This window comes from Colletotrichum spaethianum (assembly GCF_022836535.1).
Source record: "Colletotrichum spaethianum MAFF 239500 DNA, contig50, whole genome shotgun sequence".
NCBI classification, from domain to species: domain Eukaryota; kingdom Fungi; phylum Ascomycota; class Sordariomycetes; order Glomerellales; family Glomerellaceae; genus Colletotrichum; species Colletotrichum spaethianum.
The window spans coordinates 156,438-174,675 of record NW_026054820.1 but is presented as its reverse complement, the minus strand read 5'-3'; positions in this window follow the sequence as shown (position 1 = coordinate 174,675).

The following is an 18,238-nucleotide window of genomic DNA, read 5'->3' as shown; positions in this document are numbered from 1 at the left end:
AACTAAAAAGAATTATAAGACCTAAACAATAAATTAGATTTATAAATAGACTTACTTATAAAATAATTTAAGATTCTATAAAAAGTAGTAGAATAAAAACTTAAAAAACTTTATTATATTTTAGAGGATATTAGAAATTATATAAATATTTATTATTTTATATCCTAAGTTAAATAGTTAACTAAAGCCGCTAAGAAACTAAAAAACAAGTATCTCTTACTAGTATATAATAAGATAAACCTAAATCTTATTACTAGTCTACTATAACTAAATAAAGATACTTATTAAGCGTATTAACTTTAATATTTAACTTTTTATTAAAAAGGTTAAAAATATAATATAGAATATAATAACTAAAAACATTTAGTTAAAGTAAAAACACTATTAAAATTAACTATACTTAGTTAAAAGTTAACTTCTATAATAAAAAAAACTATTAAAAAATCTAAACTATTTTAAATATAAAATTAAATAATACTAAAATAACTAGAAAAAAGTTTTCTTAACTATTAAAAACTAAATTTTATTAATAATATAAAAGACTAACTAAAAAAAGAATTAGGTAATATAAAAAATACTCTTAAAAAAACTTCCTTTAATTAATATTAAAAACCTATTTTTAATAAACTAACATAAGACTTTTAATTAGTATAGCTTATATATTAATATATACTAAGAATAAGTAACTATAAATTTTAAGAATAATTATATAAATATAAATATTTAAAAAGAAAATAGTACTTTTAATCTAGAAACTTATTTATATATATAAGACTTAAGTTTTATAGTAGCTAACTTGTTTTATATAAAAGATTTAATAATAGAATAGTTAAGTAGTCTAAATACATTAAATAAGGTTATAACTTCTCTAAACTTAGTAAACTTTTACTTAGATCTAGTTATTAATAAATTTTATTAGTAAATACTAAAATATATAAATAAATATTTTTTATTTATAGCTTAACTAAGAATTAAGAAGTAAAATTTTTATAATTCTTATATATAAATCTCTTTATAACCCTATAACTAAAAGTCCTAAAAATATATAGTTATTTTTTCTAGATTCTTCTTGAAAAATAACCTATAAAAGTATATATTACTATATATAACTATACTAATATAAACTACTATAAACTAATATAGTCTACTACATATAAACGTATATACTTCTAAGTATTATATATACCAGCGCTTATGCTTATCTACAGGCATATACAGGCATATATATACATATACAAGGAATATATAAGTACCTCTCAGTACTTAAATATACACTTAGATATACGCTTAGATACTATACGTATCTAAGGGACTTTCTATATAACTAAGAGATATTCCTTCTACTTAGACAGTTTACAATAACAACGATGATAACGATACTTTAACGGTTAATATATATATACCTTTTCTGTCTACCTTTATTCTTCTCTACTTTTCCTTATGACTATTATGAATAACCCCCTGTTATTCTTACTGCTTATTTTACTTATAATTCCTTATTACTTAAGAAACAAAAGGCCTAAAAAGAATATCTTTTCTTATATTAAAATATAATTATTAAGCCTCTAAGTAATAAGTAAATAAAAAGCTTATTATAAGCTAGTTTTAGTTAATACTATATTCCTTATAGTTATACTTATATATATATTTACATAGATATAAGTAGAGACTCTACTATAACTACTAAAGCTTATATAGATACCAGGGTAAGCAGATATTTAATATAAAAAGATCTTTTAAAGTAAATTCTAAATTATACCTTAGATACTAACTATTAAACTTACCTCTAAGGAGTAAAAGAATCCTTAACTCTAGAATAAGCTAAATTTACTATAAAATACTTTAAGAAAATCTATAAATAAAATAAGAAAGTTGTCTTATACCTTTAAAGGTAAGTAATAAAAAAACTATTTACTAGAATTCTTATAGGCTAAGAATTTAATATTCTTAATAGTATAAATATACTTAATTTAAAAGGAATTATTAAGATATATTTATATAATAGAATTAAAGTTTTTATACAAATATACGCTAAGAGATCCCTTTATTAATATATAGTAAAGAGTAGAAGAAACGTTATAATTAGCTTTTACTTTAAAGTATTAGTTTAAATTAATTATATAAACGGTTTAAAATAAAGTTACTTTTATTTTAACTTATATAAGGAAACAAAACAGAATCCGTTATAAGTTATAAGCTACTTATTATTGTCTTTAATTATAGCTTACACCTATTAAAGATATAAAAGAATTAAAACATTAATTCTATTTTACTATTTAAATACAAAATAACTTTCTTTTTATTAGAAATTAAACTAAACTAACTATTAACTAATTAATATAAACTAAAAAATAAGAATATTTTTTAAAAAAGACTAATAAAAAATTAAAAGGTTAGAATTAAGTAAAACTATTCTTAAGAATTTATTACTATAAGTAAAAGAGTAACTATTTATAATCTTAATAATATATTTATTAACTAAATAAAATAACTTATAAAAGATTTTCTAAACCTATAGAAACTTATAAGTTATATTAAAATTACCCTTAAAAAAGAAATAACTATTCTTTTAGTTAAAAACTACTATAAATATTAGCTAGGTTAACGTTTATACCTAAGAAGCATTAAGGATTGAGAATTCCTAAACAAAACTATAGATAATATATACGTTAATAATAAGCTAAAATAAGTAACTAGCCTAACTCTATTTAAAGCACTAACTTTTATACTATAAAGAATAGTTAATAGTAAACTAAAAAGATATATAGTTATTAATTTATAAGCTTTAAGCTATATAACTATCCTACATACATACCTAATACCCTTATAAATAGAAATAATATAAAAGATTAGAGGAAAATAATTCATTACTATTATAGATACCTAATCCTTCTTTTACTAGTTCCTAGTAAAAAAGAAGCATTAAGATAGATTTATAATTGTTAATTACCATAGACAAGAAAAATCTATAGTAGCTCTTAAAGGATTTAAGAATTCGCTTACTTACATCTAATAGTATATAAATAATCACTTATATCTATTTAAGGATTTTACCTAGGTATTTATTAATAATATCGTTATAGTATTAAATACTTAGAAAAAACACAAGAAACACCTATAAATAATCTTTTAGCTATTTAATTAAAAGAATTTAACTCTTGTTTTAAATAAATCTTTTATTAGTTTTTTATTAGTCTAGTTACTTAGCTTTAGAGTTAATATATTTAAGCTAAGTAATATAAAAAATCATATAAAAGTATTATAATAGATCTAATTTTCTTTAAACTTAAAGGCCTTAGAAAAATAGATAAGGTCTACTAGATATTTATAGCATCTTATTTTATATTATACTAGTAGAATATAACTATTACAGGCTTTAAAAACTTTTCTTTTAGCTAAGGCCTAGTCTTAAGGGATTACTAAGAGAATAAAAAGAAAAAACTATTATAAATAAATAATAATTATTTTAACTAAAAAATAAATAAATAGCTTTAAAGACATTAAGTATACTTTTATAGCAAATAACATATTATTTTACTATAATCTTAATTATACCTTGTTTATCTAGCTAGACGCTTCTTATAACTATAGACTTAAAGCTCTTCTATTTTATCTTAAAGAAAATGCTAAATAGTTACTAAAAAAACTAATCCCTTATATATTAATTTAACTAATTATATATTTAAATAAAGTTTTTAGTTTAATAAAATAAAAGTACTAGGTTATAGAACTTAAAGTAGCTTATTTAGTTTAGGTGATTTATAAAACCAGAACTATAGTTACTTTAGTATAAGTAAATTTTACTATAATTCTTATAAATTATACTTCTACTTCTAGAGTAATATAACAAATAACTCTGTTTATAACAAATAAACGCTAAATAAATCTATACCTTATACTTATAGCTAAATATTTATCTTAATTTAACTTATTTTATATTTATATTCTAGAAACTTTAAATATAGTAGCTAATATATTATTAAGACTTTTAGATAAAATAATTTCTTTATAAGAAGATTATAAGGAACTAGATAAAATATAGTTAGATAATATAATACTAAGAATAAGATTTATTATAAGAACTCTTATCTTATCTAATTATATCTTTATATCTAATAACTATATAAACTTACTATAGTTATATTTAGATTAAGTAAAATAGGAGCTTTATAACCGTGTATAACTTGCCTATATACAAGATATACTTATAACAATAAAGGCAGTCTAGAAAAGACTAGCTAAGAATCAGGTTAACCCTAGAATTCCAGTCTTGGATCTAGTTAACCCTAGATTCCAGAAAATCAACTCCTAGATTCCAGATAAGATATTTTTATTAGATAATCATATTACTAATAAGACATCAAGGAAAAGATATAAACCTAAGATATTCCTACCTTTTAGAAAGGAAGAAAAATAATAGGATATAGAATATAACAACCTTATCTTTCTACCTTTACCTTTACTAAGTCTCTTTACTTCCCTGTGACTATCTAAGAATATCACTATTATATTCTAAGTATAATCTATATATTTATAGACCTAGAAATAGACTATAAATTCTGAAAAGAAATCTAGAAAGGCTATAAGAAGAATAAAAAACTTAATAAGATATAAGATTAACTTTAATAATTATAGTATAACTTTAAACTTTTATTTAAAATTAATTATTATTTATTTTATTTTATAAAGTACTTTAAAAAAAAAACTTTATATTTTAGAATTAGTAGCTTATAAGTTTATTAGACCTATTTATAATAAAAACTATTATGCTAAAGATAAGTAAGCATAGTATAAGCTTTAAGAGAACTTTCTTATTTATAATATAATAAAAAAAATCTAAACTTACTATAAATATTACTCTATTTATAGTCCTTTAAGAAAAAAAGATATAAACTATTAAGAGTATTATAACCTATTATTATACTACTAATACTTTTTTATATTATAGCTATAGATTTTATTATAGGCTTATTAGAGGTTTTATTTAAAAACACTTTATAGTAACTTAAAGGATTCCTATTATTTAAGTCTTTACTAATAATATTAAATAAGTTTATAAAATTAACTATACTAATTCCTAGGTATTCTATATATATAGTAAAAGACTAAGCTAAAGTTCTTTTTTGTTTTTTTTAACTTTATAACTAAGAGATACTAAGAAGTATTATCTTAGATAAAGATTTTAAGTTTCTTTCTAACTTTTAGTAAACTTTATAAAGAGAAATAAATACTATGGTTTAATTCTTTATATTTTATTATTTTTAGACTAATAGATTATTAAAAAAGAAAAACTAAATAGTAAAAATATCTATTAAAGTATTTTTATTTAAATCTCTTAATAAAAGATAAATAAATATAATAGTATAAATGTAAGCTAAACTAAATAATATATATTTTAAAGTTATTAAAGCTTTACTAAATAAAGTATTATATAGTTTTAAAACTAATAAAGTATTAGATCTACTAGGTAATATAAATATATAAATAAACTATAAAATACTTTAAGAAAAAACAAAATTTTCTATTATAGTAATATAAATATATATAAAATAAGTTTATAATTACTATTATAAATATATTTTATTTACTTTAAAAGACTTTATTTATTTATAACTAAAAAAAAAGATATCAACTACTAAAAAATCTACTATAAAAAATATTATTATAGTACACTAAACTAATAAAAGTCCTTTAAAAAGTTAAAAAACTAGCTTATTAGCTAAAGTTATTACTAATAATAAACATTTATCTAATAGTATTAATAGCTTATCTTATCCAAGCTAAAGATATATAGTTAGATTTATATTAATAAAGACTAGCTTTAATAAGACTAGTAAAAACTAATAACTTCTAGTAAATAGAATAGAGGAATAACTATTAACACTATAAAGTAGAATATATCTTAGAAAAAAGAATTACTTGTTAAGGTTAAAGAAAACCTTAAACTTAGTATTTTATTAAGTAAAAAAGATATCTTAGTATTTATAATACTTGGATAAATACTAATATAATAGAAGCTAATAAACTTATCTAAGAGTTTAAGAGAAATCACTAAAAGACAATAAATAAATAAGTAAAGATTTAAGCAAAAAAAGTATTATTAATATACTAATATATAATATAGAATCTTAAAGAAGTATTTAAAGTTTAGCTTTAAACTACTAAATAATAATAGTTATTATTAAAAAAACTATTATTAAATAATAACTAAGAGAAAACTAATAAAGTATTATTTATAAGCTAGATTTAAACTAATAGCTCTTAAGAAATCTCAGTAAAAGAACTATTAAGTAACTAAACAATTAAACAACATAGCTACGCTATTTATAACAAATATACTATTAATAGACTAGGACAAGTAAATACACTATTAAACATTACCTAGGACATTATAAACAACTTAGTATAACTTATTACTTATCCCTTTTACTCTTACTAAATAAATAAAAGTTATTTATTTTTTATTTATTTATATTATTTTTTTTATAATTCTTTTATTCTTTAGTAACTATTTAGTATAATATATATATTAACTTTTATATACCTAAAGGCTTATATATTAATCCCTTATTAATTCTATATTATAAGATTCTTTTTTATCTCTTAACTAACTAATAAAAATCTATTCTATAACTTTTATTATAAGTATAACTTTTATACTTATTTTACTAAATCTTAAGATAATACTTTACTTTTTTTTAAAGGATATCTTTATATAGTTATATTTTATAGTAGAGAGTCTTAGCTAATTAATAAAACTAAGAGTTATATTACTACTTTTAAAAAGTTTTATACTAATAACTTTATTGTTTTTACTTTTTATTATAAATAGGCTTATAACCTTAGCCTAAATAATATTAAGGTTAACTTTTTTAATTATATTATCTTTAGTAAGAATAACAGGGGGTTATTTATAATAGTTACAAGGAAAAGTAGAGAAGAATAAAGGTAGACAGAAAAGGTATATATATTAACCGTTAAGGTTTCGTTATACTTAGTTGTTATTAAAAACTGTCTAAGTAGAGGGAATATCTCTTAGTTATATAGAAAGTCCCTTAGATACGTATAGTATCTAAGCGTATATCTAAGCGCCGAGAGGTACTTATATGTTTCTCGTATATGTATATATATGCCCGTATATGCCTATAGATAGGCATAAGCGCCGGCATATGTAATACTTAGAAGTATATACGTTTATATATAGTAGACTACATTAGTTTACAGTAGTTTGTATTAGTATAGTTATATATAGTAATATATACTTTTATAGGTTATTTTTCAAGAAGAATCTAGAAAAAATAACTATATATTTATAGGACTTTTAGTTATAGAGTTATAAAGAGATTTATATATAAGAATTATAAAAATTTTACTTCTTAATTCTTAGTTTCCTCCTTAAGTTATATCTAAGTTATAGATATAACTTATTTTATATAGAAACTTATAAAAACCTTATATAAGGAAAATTATAAGAAAAATAGTTATAGTTATAGTTATAGTTAAAAACCTTTAAAGGAAAAAAAAAATTTATAAAGGGGAAACCTTAGTATTTAAGCTGTATTACTTTCTTTTTAGAAAGTATTTCTTTATTATCTATAGTTTCTTTAGGTAAAAACCCCTTTTTATTAAGATTTATAGTCTCTATAAAGTATTTAAATACTTCTTTATTAACAGATTTAGTAAATATATCTGCTATATTATTCTTTGTATAGATATGGTATAAAGAGACTTGATTATTATAAACAGCTTGTCTAGAAAAGTAATATCTTATATTTATATGTTTAGATTTCTTATGAAGCTCTGGGTTTTCTGTTATACGTTGTGCTGCCTCGTTATCTATTAAAATAATAGGCTTATTTAACGTTATATTTAACCCTAAGTTATTATATATATAGGAAAAAGAGTTATATAGGTATATAGATTCCTTTATAGCTTTACATAAAGCCATATATTCAGCTTCACAAGTAGATAAAGCAATAGTCTTTTGTTTTATACTATTTTAGCTTATTATATTATAGTACCCTAGGGTACTTATATATCTAGTAGTAGACATTTTATCGTCTAAGTCTCTAGCCTAATTAGAGTCTAAAAATATAACTAACTGTAAGTTAATATTATAGTTATATATTAATCCTAGATTAGGATATTTATTTATATATCCCTATATCCTATTAAGCGTAATAAAATGCTCTTTAGATAAGTTACTTATATAACAAGTATATATATTTACTAGATATATTATATCTAGCCTAGTCTTAAGACTTAAGAAGAGTAGAGATCCTATTTCTTGTTAATATTAAGTTATTTCTTCTTTTATTACTTGCCTTGTATTTTTTCTAAGCTTAATAGTAGGATTTATAGGCGTATTATAAGGATAAGTATTCTTTTTATTATATTCTTTTAGTATTTTATTTGTATATTTGGTTTAATGAATATATAAGATCTTATTTACTTTATCTATATACATTTTATTCCCTAAAAATATATATAGAATTCCTAAGTCTTGTATCTGTAAATCTTTATTTATATTATTATAAAAATATTCTATATCTTTATTTATAGAAGCTACTATTATTATATTGTTTATGTGATAGGCTATTATAGCTCTTATATTATTATTATTAGCTATAAAGATACCTTTATTATAAGGGGATTCTTTAAAGCCTAGTTTTATAATTATAGATCTTAACCACTTATACTAGAGTCTAGGGCTCTGTTTTAGACTATGTAAGGCCTTTTTAAGCTTATAATATAAAGCTTTTTCTGTTATATTATTTATATATTTTAGGGTATTTGTTTTATAGTTATAAGAGAAACTTATAGGTAATTTTACTTATATTTCTTTATCTATATTAGTATAGCAGAAGGCATTAGAGATATCAAATTGCCTAAAAAACTAGCTTAGCTTTATTCTTATTATAAATATAGCTCTATAATTCTTAGGTTTATAGGTAGTACTAAAGGTTTCTAGATAATTAATACCTATGTATTAATTAAAACCTTGTACTACCTACCTAGCTTTATATTTTAACGGGTTATCATTTATATCTGTTTTTAATTGATATACCCATCTTCCTCCTAAGGGCTTAATTCCTTTAGGTAAAGGAAGTATTATCCAAGTATACATATTATGTAAGTTATTAACCTCTAAAACCATTACTTAAATCTATTTATCTCTAGAAATAGAGATTATAGCCTTTTTATAGGTAGTAAGGTCTTTATTTGTTGTTATAGTAAGGATATATATAGCTTTATTAAACCTATTTATCTTATTATTCTAATTATTTATAGTAAAAAGTATTAGTTTAATTATAGGGTAGTCTTTTATAGTATATAAAGCGCTTTCTTAGTCTACTACCTATTTATAGTCTTTAAGCTTATTATTATTCTGCTTAGGAATTTCTACTATTATCTTAGATTTATTATTATTATTATTATAATTATTACAATCATAATTATTACAATTATTACAATTATAATTTTTACAATTATTATTATTTGTTATATTATTATTATTTATCGGCTTTATATTTATACCTCTAGGATTTAAGTCTTCCCTTCTACTTTTATAGTTATATAGAGATATCTTATTATTACTACTATTTTCTTTATTATTTATATTTATATTATTATTATTAATAGTAGGAGGTATAAACTGATTTTCTAGAATAACTATATCTCTAGTCTAAAAGGAAGTTTTCTTTTAAAAATCATATACTTTATATATATTATTTCTATAGTTAAGTACTATAGCTTTTATAGCCTTATTATCTAGCTTTTTTATCTTAAGATCCTTATTCTTATAGTAACATATAGATCTAAAAGTTACTATATTATTAATATTAGGCTTTATATTATTACCTATTTTATAAGGGGTCTTATAGTTAAGAGCTTTATAAGAAGTTCTATTATATAGATCTACTACTATTAAAGCAGCTTCTCCCTATAAATATAAAGGTAAATTTGCCTATAAAAGTATAGCTCTTATTTTATTAGTTATAGTTCTTATTACTCTTTCTATTATACCATTAGGCTCATAAGTATAAGGTACTTTTATATTATGATTTATCCCTTTAATTATATAGGTATAATATTCAGTATTATTATTAAATTCTAGACCGCTATCTGTATTAAAGTCTTTTATTTTATTCTTATTTATATTATTCTTATTTATATATTCTAGAACAGCAGTATTAACTTCTTCTGCTTTTTTAGTTCTAAGTAGTTTTATAGATATAAGTCTAGATTTTCTTTCTAAGAAGATAATAAACCATTAACATTTATTATAGGTAGAAGGTGTTATAGGTCCACAGAGATCAGAAGAGACTTTTTCTATATATTTATAATTCTTATTATAGTTATTAGAATACTTATTAACTTTAGTAGTAAAGTTTACTTTTATATAGGTATTATAAGTATAGTCTTTTTTTATTATATTATTAGTTATATTTATATTATCTTTAAGTTATATTAAGACTTTTCTATTTATATATCTTTGTCTATTATACCACTTTTTATAGTTATTAATTTCTTTATTATATATAACTTTTTTATATTTATAAGGTTTTCTTCTTATATTTATAGTATTTATATATTCTTTATAGTTATTAAGATCCTTTTTATTTAAAACCTTTATATTTAAGTAATATAGATTATCTTTTATATTCCCTTTATAAAAGGTTTTTTTATTATTTATATTTATTAAAGATACCTTTATATCCCAGAAAAGAGAAGTTATTTTAAGTCTTTTTAGTCTATTTTAACTTAAAAGATTAATACTTATTTTAGGTATATAATAATAGTCTTTAAGGATATATATATTATTATTATTAGAAAAAGAAATTACTATATCCTTTTGTAAAGAGATTTTTTTTCTTTTTATATTTCTTTAGTTAATATACCTGTTTATATAGGTAGTCTTTATAAATAGGGGTTTATTACTTATAATATTAATAGTAGTAGTAGTATTTAGGTAGAATATAATATATTTATTATTCTTAGTTATATATATAGGTTTATTTATATTATTACTTATTTTATTATTAGTTATAGTTATTATAGAGGAGGTTATATAACTTATATCTTTAAAATCTAAGTTTATCTTACTCTCTTCCTCTTATTAAAGGTTATCTATAACTATATTATCTGTAACTATAATATACGTATTTTTTGCGTCTGATTTATCTAATTCTTCAGAATCTTTTTCCTCTATTATAGCTTTTTTAGCTATTAAGGCCTTTTAGGCCCTATAGAGCTTATTTCTCTTTATATTAGTTTTTTGTTACCTCAGAACTTCTTCCTTAGTATTATCCTTATTTTTCTAGCCTTTAAGGGCCTTAATAGGATATAGGAAGTTACAGTCTTTAACTATATAGTTTTTTAACTTACAGTATATACAATAAACACCCTTTATCTTTTTCTAAGGCTTTTTAATTCCTTTTCTAAAGGTAAAAGTATATAATACTATAAAAGAACCTTTTTTTTTTGCTTTATTTATAAGATTTATAAAAAAAGATTCTATAGTATAGGAATTTATATCCTTTTTAAAGGCTTAGGTTATATTAATTATAAAACCTTTATAACTATTATCTAAACTATTTAATACCTAAGCTATAATAACTTATTTTAGTAAAGCTATATCTTTTAAAGATAAGTTATCTATAAGCTCTTTTACCTTATTAAGGTATTCTTCTATAGATCTAAAGGATTCTAAGGAGGTATTAAAGAACTCTTTATAAATAAGATATTTATTAGTAAAACTAGTAGGTTTATATAGATCCTTTAGTTTCTTCTAGGCCTTATATCTTATTATAAAGTCTTTTATAACCCTTAAAAGAGAATCCTTATAAAATAGCTTTATAAAAGCTAATATTTTTATATTACTCTTTTATTAAGAAGGTATAGTTAAAGAAGTTGTAAGACTAGAGTTAATATCTTTACTAATAAGTAAAGCCTTAAATTTAGTTACCTAAACATTATAGTTAAGGCTACTAGAAAGGTATAGTATATAGATTTTTTCTATAGTATTAATTTAGTTTAAATTTAATTAAAATATAAGGGTTTTAGTTGATTTTAGCTGATTAGAGAGAGATATTAGTATTCTGATAGTATTATTGAATTTGTTTTGAAAAATAGGCCTTAAAAGTGGTTAGGTTGTTATAATATCATTATTAATAGTATAGCGTTACGTGGTTGCTTTAGGTTAAAGATATATATAGGCCTTTAATTAAAGAAGCTTTTACTAGACGATAAAGCAGTTAGTCTAGTGGTTTAGCTATTCTCTAGATTAACTAATTAAATTAGTAACTTAATTAGAGCTCTTAGGTTTAATTCTAGCTTAAGGTATATAGTCTTTGTTAGATATAGACTAGAAATAACCTTTAACTAGTAAAGTAAGATTAAATTATGATTTGCTTAGAGCTATAGTAGCGTAAAATATAGTAATAGGTATAATGCTTACCCGGTAAGCCGGTCCCTCTATTCTGCTGAATATAGACTACTAAGTGTAAGGTATAGCTGCCTTAGAGCTGTATTCCTTAAAATTCCCTTAGCTAATATAGTATATCCCTTAGTAAGGTTAAATTTCTGTTATATAAAGTAAAGGTATAAGTATAAAGGAAGTTAAAGGTATAAAGGAAGATAAAGATATAAAGGTTACTTTCTCTACTAAGCTAAGCTTATAACCAGTAAGAATAACAAGGGGTTATTCATAATAGTTATAAGAAAAAGTAAAGAAGAATAAAGGTAGACAGAAAAGGTATATATATTAACCATTAAGGTTTTGTTATACTTAGTTGTTATTAAAAACTGTCTAAGTAAAAGGAATATCTCTTAGTTATATAGAAAGTCCCTTAGATATATATAGTATCTAAGCGTATATCTAAGTACTAAGAAGTACTTATATGTTTCTTATATATATATATATATGCCTATATATACCTGTAGATAAGCATAAGCGCCGGTATATATAATACTTAGAAGTATATACGTTTATATATAGTAGACTATATTAGTTTATAGTAGTTTATATTAGTATAGTTATATATAGTAATATATACTTTTATAGGTTATTTTTCAAGAAGAATCTAGAAAAAATAACTATATATTTTTAGGACTTTTAGTTATAGAGTTATAAAGAGATTTATATATAAGAATTATAAGAATTTTACTTCTTAATTCTTAGTTCTTATATACTAATTATTTAGTTACTTTTACTAATAACTAAATAAAAGTTAAATAAGTCTTTAAAGTAAACATTTAACTACTTTTTATTAAGTAATTTTATACTCTTAGCTTTTAATATAATTAAACTTAATTATCTTTTACTTAAGTTCTTATTATTATATTAATAAATACTAGTAAAACTATTATAAATATATTAAGTATTTATAACTTTTTTAATAATAATTTAAAGCTCTCTTAAGAAACTATAAGTAGTTAATAATATTATATGCTTTTTAGTAAATTTAGTAAGACTCCTAGTTATAATCTCTTAGTAATAGCCTAGTAAATAAAAAAGACTACTAAGACCTTAATTGTTCTTAATAGCAACTTTACTAAGAAGTAAGTAAATAATATAATTAATATTATTAAAGGCTTTTATAAAGCTTTAACTAAATAAGAGAATAATAAGACTAATAATTAATAAACTATTACTCTTATATAAGCTCTTTAAGCATTTACACTATAAGTATTAACTATCCTTAAGTCCTTAGCTACTAAGGCAATTAATAAGGACTTAACTATAAAAGATAACCCTTAAGCTTAGGCTTAAGTAATAATTAAAAATAAAAAATAAAGTAAAGTTTCTTTATTAATTTATATTAATACTTTATACTATAAGAGAATAAACTTTAAAGTAAACCTTTTACTAATTATATAGCTAACCTTTAAGTAACTAGCTATTACTAAGAATAAGCTTACCTTAAATATAAAAATAATATTTAATAATATTATTATTAAGGACTTTATTAATTAACTTATAGTAAATCTTTTATGTATTATTACTTAGAAAAACGTTAATTTATATATTAGCTTATATCAGAATAACTATTTTATTATTTTTTACTTATACTTTATATAAGTAATAATAAACCTTATTAATAAGTATTTTATAAAACATATTAACTATAGTTAATTATCTCTTTATAGCTTATTCTAGGTAATTTAGCTTTAGCTTCTTATTTTTACTATAACTATAATAGTTACTAATAGTTATATAGCCTTTATAATAAGTAATAAGTAATAATTAATAAGTAAAGCTTATTAAGTAATACTAAAAAATAACCTTTATTAAAGTTATATTTTATATTAGTATATATACCTTTTATATTTTTAATAAGGAAATTATTATAGTATATTAAGTAACTAAGTTATAGCTAAAGAAATACACTAAGGTATTAAAAGAGTAGCTTAAAGAACTAGAAATAACTAAGGATTAATTTAAGTAATTAAAGGATATTAATATAGACCTTATAAATAAGCCTATTAACTATAATAAAGTTACTAGTAACTTAAAAAAATAACTAAATAACTATAAAAGAAATCTAAATACTAAATAAGCTAATTAAGTAGTTTATAAAGAATTATATATACTTATAATAGTAGTTTTATAATACTTTATAACTAATATATTTATATAAGTATATAAATAATAATATAAGAATTCTTAGTTATACTATAATAATAAATAGTCTTTTATTAAAAATTATAATTATATTTAGTTTAATAAATTATATTTTACTTTTCTATTACTTTATAGTTATTTTAAGTCTTTATAGTTATTTGCTTTATATATATTATTATTAATTAATAAAAAAGTCCTTAAAATAAGAATATCTTTTATATAAGTAATTATTATACAATAGTTACAAGCAAAAGCAATAAATCCATAAAGAAAGGTTTCTCTATATAAGTAGAGATAGCCTTAAGAAATCCCTAGGAAATTACAGTAGATCTACTACGCTATAGCAGCAGGTCTACTTATACAGTAGCAGTATATCCACTAAAAATTCACTACAAATTCCTAGTAGGACCTACTTTTACAACCACAGAGAATCCACTAAGAAATCCCTAGTAGATTCCCAGTGATTTCCCTACACTTCAAACGGCTCCAGACAGGAACCCCTCAGTATTTCATCACTAATTCCTAGCTAGCTAAGTAAAATAAGAATTATTAATCTTCATACTTATCTTATCTGCATTAAAGTATAATAGTTATAATAACTTTTATATATAATAGTATTCTTATTAAAAAGCTTATCTTATTAAAATTATAAATATTATTATTATAGATTTTATACTTTATAATTATATTTTATATAAAAATAAACTAAGCTTATATAATTATAAGATCTTTAGCTAATACCTTTTAATAGTTAATTTTATATTAAAAACATGTCTTTAGTTATAGTTAACGTTATATAAAGTTCTTTACTTATTAAGGTCTAATATATATTATATTACATTTATTAAAGAAGTAATTAGCTATATCTTATATATCGTTAAGTTATAGTAAAAATCTTTAATTAATTAAGTTAATAACTTATTTAAGAATTACTATTTTCTTTAGCTTAATTATCTTTATTGATTTTATATAAGTCTTATAGTATAGTAATTGTTTAGTATATTAATATTAAAGTATTATTCTTAGGATATTATAAATAAAGGCTGTTTTTTGTATAAATAGTTTTAGGTCTTTTTTAATAGCTTTAATTACAAGAATAATATAACTTTTATTTAAAAAAGAACTTATTATTATATATAAAAGAATATTAATGTAAAGTTAAAGTTTAAGGAGAAAGGAGGAAGTAAGCCACTTACTATGATAAACCACTTGTTATATATATACGTTAAGTATTACTATTATTATAAAAAAATATAATAATATCCTTTACTAAAAAGCTTTACTTATAAAGTATTTTTTTAAGTATTTAATTTACTATATAAGTAATATATACTTATTTATAAGACCTTTAAGTAATATAAATGTTTACCTTTATATATAAGTAGCTTTATAAAATAATAAGGCTTACTATATTACTATAAGATATACTTAGAATAAGCTAGTGATATTCTTAGGTAGTCACAGGGAAGTAAAGAGACTTAGTGAAAGTAAAGGTAGAAAGATAAGGTTGTTGTATTTATGTATACTGTTATATCTTTTTTTTTCTTTCTAAAAGGTAGGAATATCTTAGGCTTATATTCTTTTCTTGATATCTTATTAGTAATATGATTATCTAATAAAATAATCTTATCTGGAATCTAGGAGTTGGTTTTCTGGAATCTAGGGTTAACTAGATCTAAGATTAGAATTCTAGGGTTAACTAGATTTAAGGCTAGAATTCTAGGGTTAACCTGATTCTTATAAGCCTATCTTATATATAGACAAGTTATATATAGTTATAAAGCTCCTATTTTACTTAATCTAGATATAAATATAGTAAGTTTATATAGTTATTAGATATAAGGATATAATTAGATAAGATAAAAGTTCTTATAATAAATCTTATTCTTAGTAATATTTTATTACCTCTAGAGTTATAATAGTAATAAAGTACTTATATAAAATAATATTAATTACTACTAATAGCTAAATAAGACTAATATAAGTATTATTCTAAAACTTAGATTACTTTTTACTGATATCTTTAGCTTAAGCTTATTATTTTTAAAAATTAGACCCTTAAACTTAATCCTAATATAGTCTACTACTATTATAACTTCCTATAACCTATATAATTACTTAACAAAAAAGCTAAGCTAACTATTAACCTTTATAATATTTAATAAAAGCTTTTTATATAAAATAAATTAAATATATTTATCTTATTATAGTTAAGTAAAGTAAGATCCTCTACTATAGCTAATTAAGCTATATTAGCTAAAAGTAATCAGATATTATAGTTATAACAGCAATAGTAACTACAACAATAACAATAGTAATAGTAATAAATATAATAATAACTCACTACCCTTTAGGCCTAAGTTAATCAGCTCTATAATAAGGTAACTGTTACCCCTCTGGTAAGGCAAGTCCTTCAGAGGAGCGGTCAGATCTATCGTGTAGTCTGACAGACCTTACGGTTGATGTAGTGAACCTGCTTCACCAAAGATAGGATCTAGAAGATGGAGGTGAAAGAAGTTGATTCCCTCAATGACCCTGTGGGAGGTCTACCTTATATAGTGGTAGACCTCCCGTGTCTATCGGCAGGGGTAACAGTAACTTTTCAAGAAGGGCAGCAGATTACAGCCAAAGAAGCCAGCCTTAAGCAGCAGCAACAGGCGCTAACAGACTTCAGGGCCCAGCAGCCATAGCAGTTTATAAACCAACTAGCCCCCTAGCTATTCACCAGCTAACAACAATTTCCCTATTAACTACCTCCTCTACACACTACCAGCCAACCCTAGACTCCTCAGCGCATACCCTATCAACGGTAGTAGTAATCATGGTAGCAGTAGATATAGCATCAATTATAGCCATAGGCTTCAATTAATCGCGTTTTGCCCTATATTTAACTATATCTATAAAAAATATAACTTTACCCTAAAAACCTACGTTTTAACATAAATAATAAACTGCTAACTATATATTTTATAACAACCTAACCTCTTACCTTATACCTCAAAATAGAGGTATATTCGAATTTAGTAGTAGTCTCACTATATAGCTATGGTAGTAGATTTTCTTGCCGAAAGCGGTTAGATACGTTGAAATACCAATTCGCCTACGTCGATTTACCTGTACTCGATCGCGCGACCTTAGGGCAGCGGGTGATCCGGCCGCACCTGAGCCGCAGAGTGGCTAATCTTACCCAAGATCACTCGTATGAATAGAAAACCTGTAATTCTTATTCGCACTCATTTTAATCCAATGACTATCAAGAAAGCACAGAGAAAAGCAAGTATGCCTGCATAATATTCTCTCAGAGCCCTTTAAGCTGCCAGTACCATACCTCCACATCATCCAGTCCCTGAGGTTCCACCTTGACTCTAAGGACCTGAAAACATTAAGCAGCTCTCGTCCACAATCTTGACGGTACGTTGAAGGCAACCACAGGATATATCTCAACTCGGTTTGACGATGTCGGTACTTCCCCTGACGATAATACGATCGTATAAGGCACCAAGGCCAACCGTCTCCAACGCGATCAGTGCTCGTTCCGGCGCTGAATCGGTTATTTCCAGTTTGAAAAAAAAATAGATTTTGGCAGCCGACCTGATACTCACTTTGACGAGG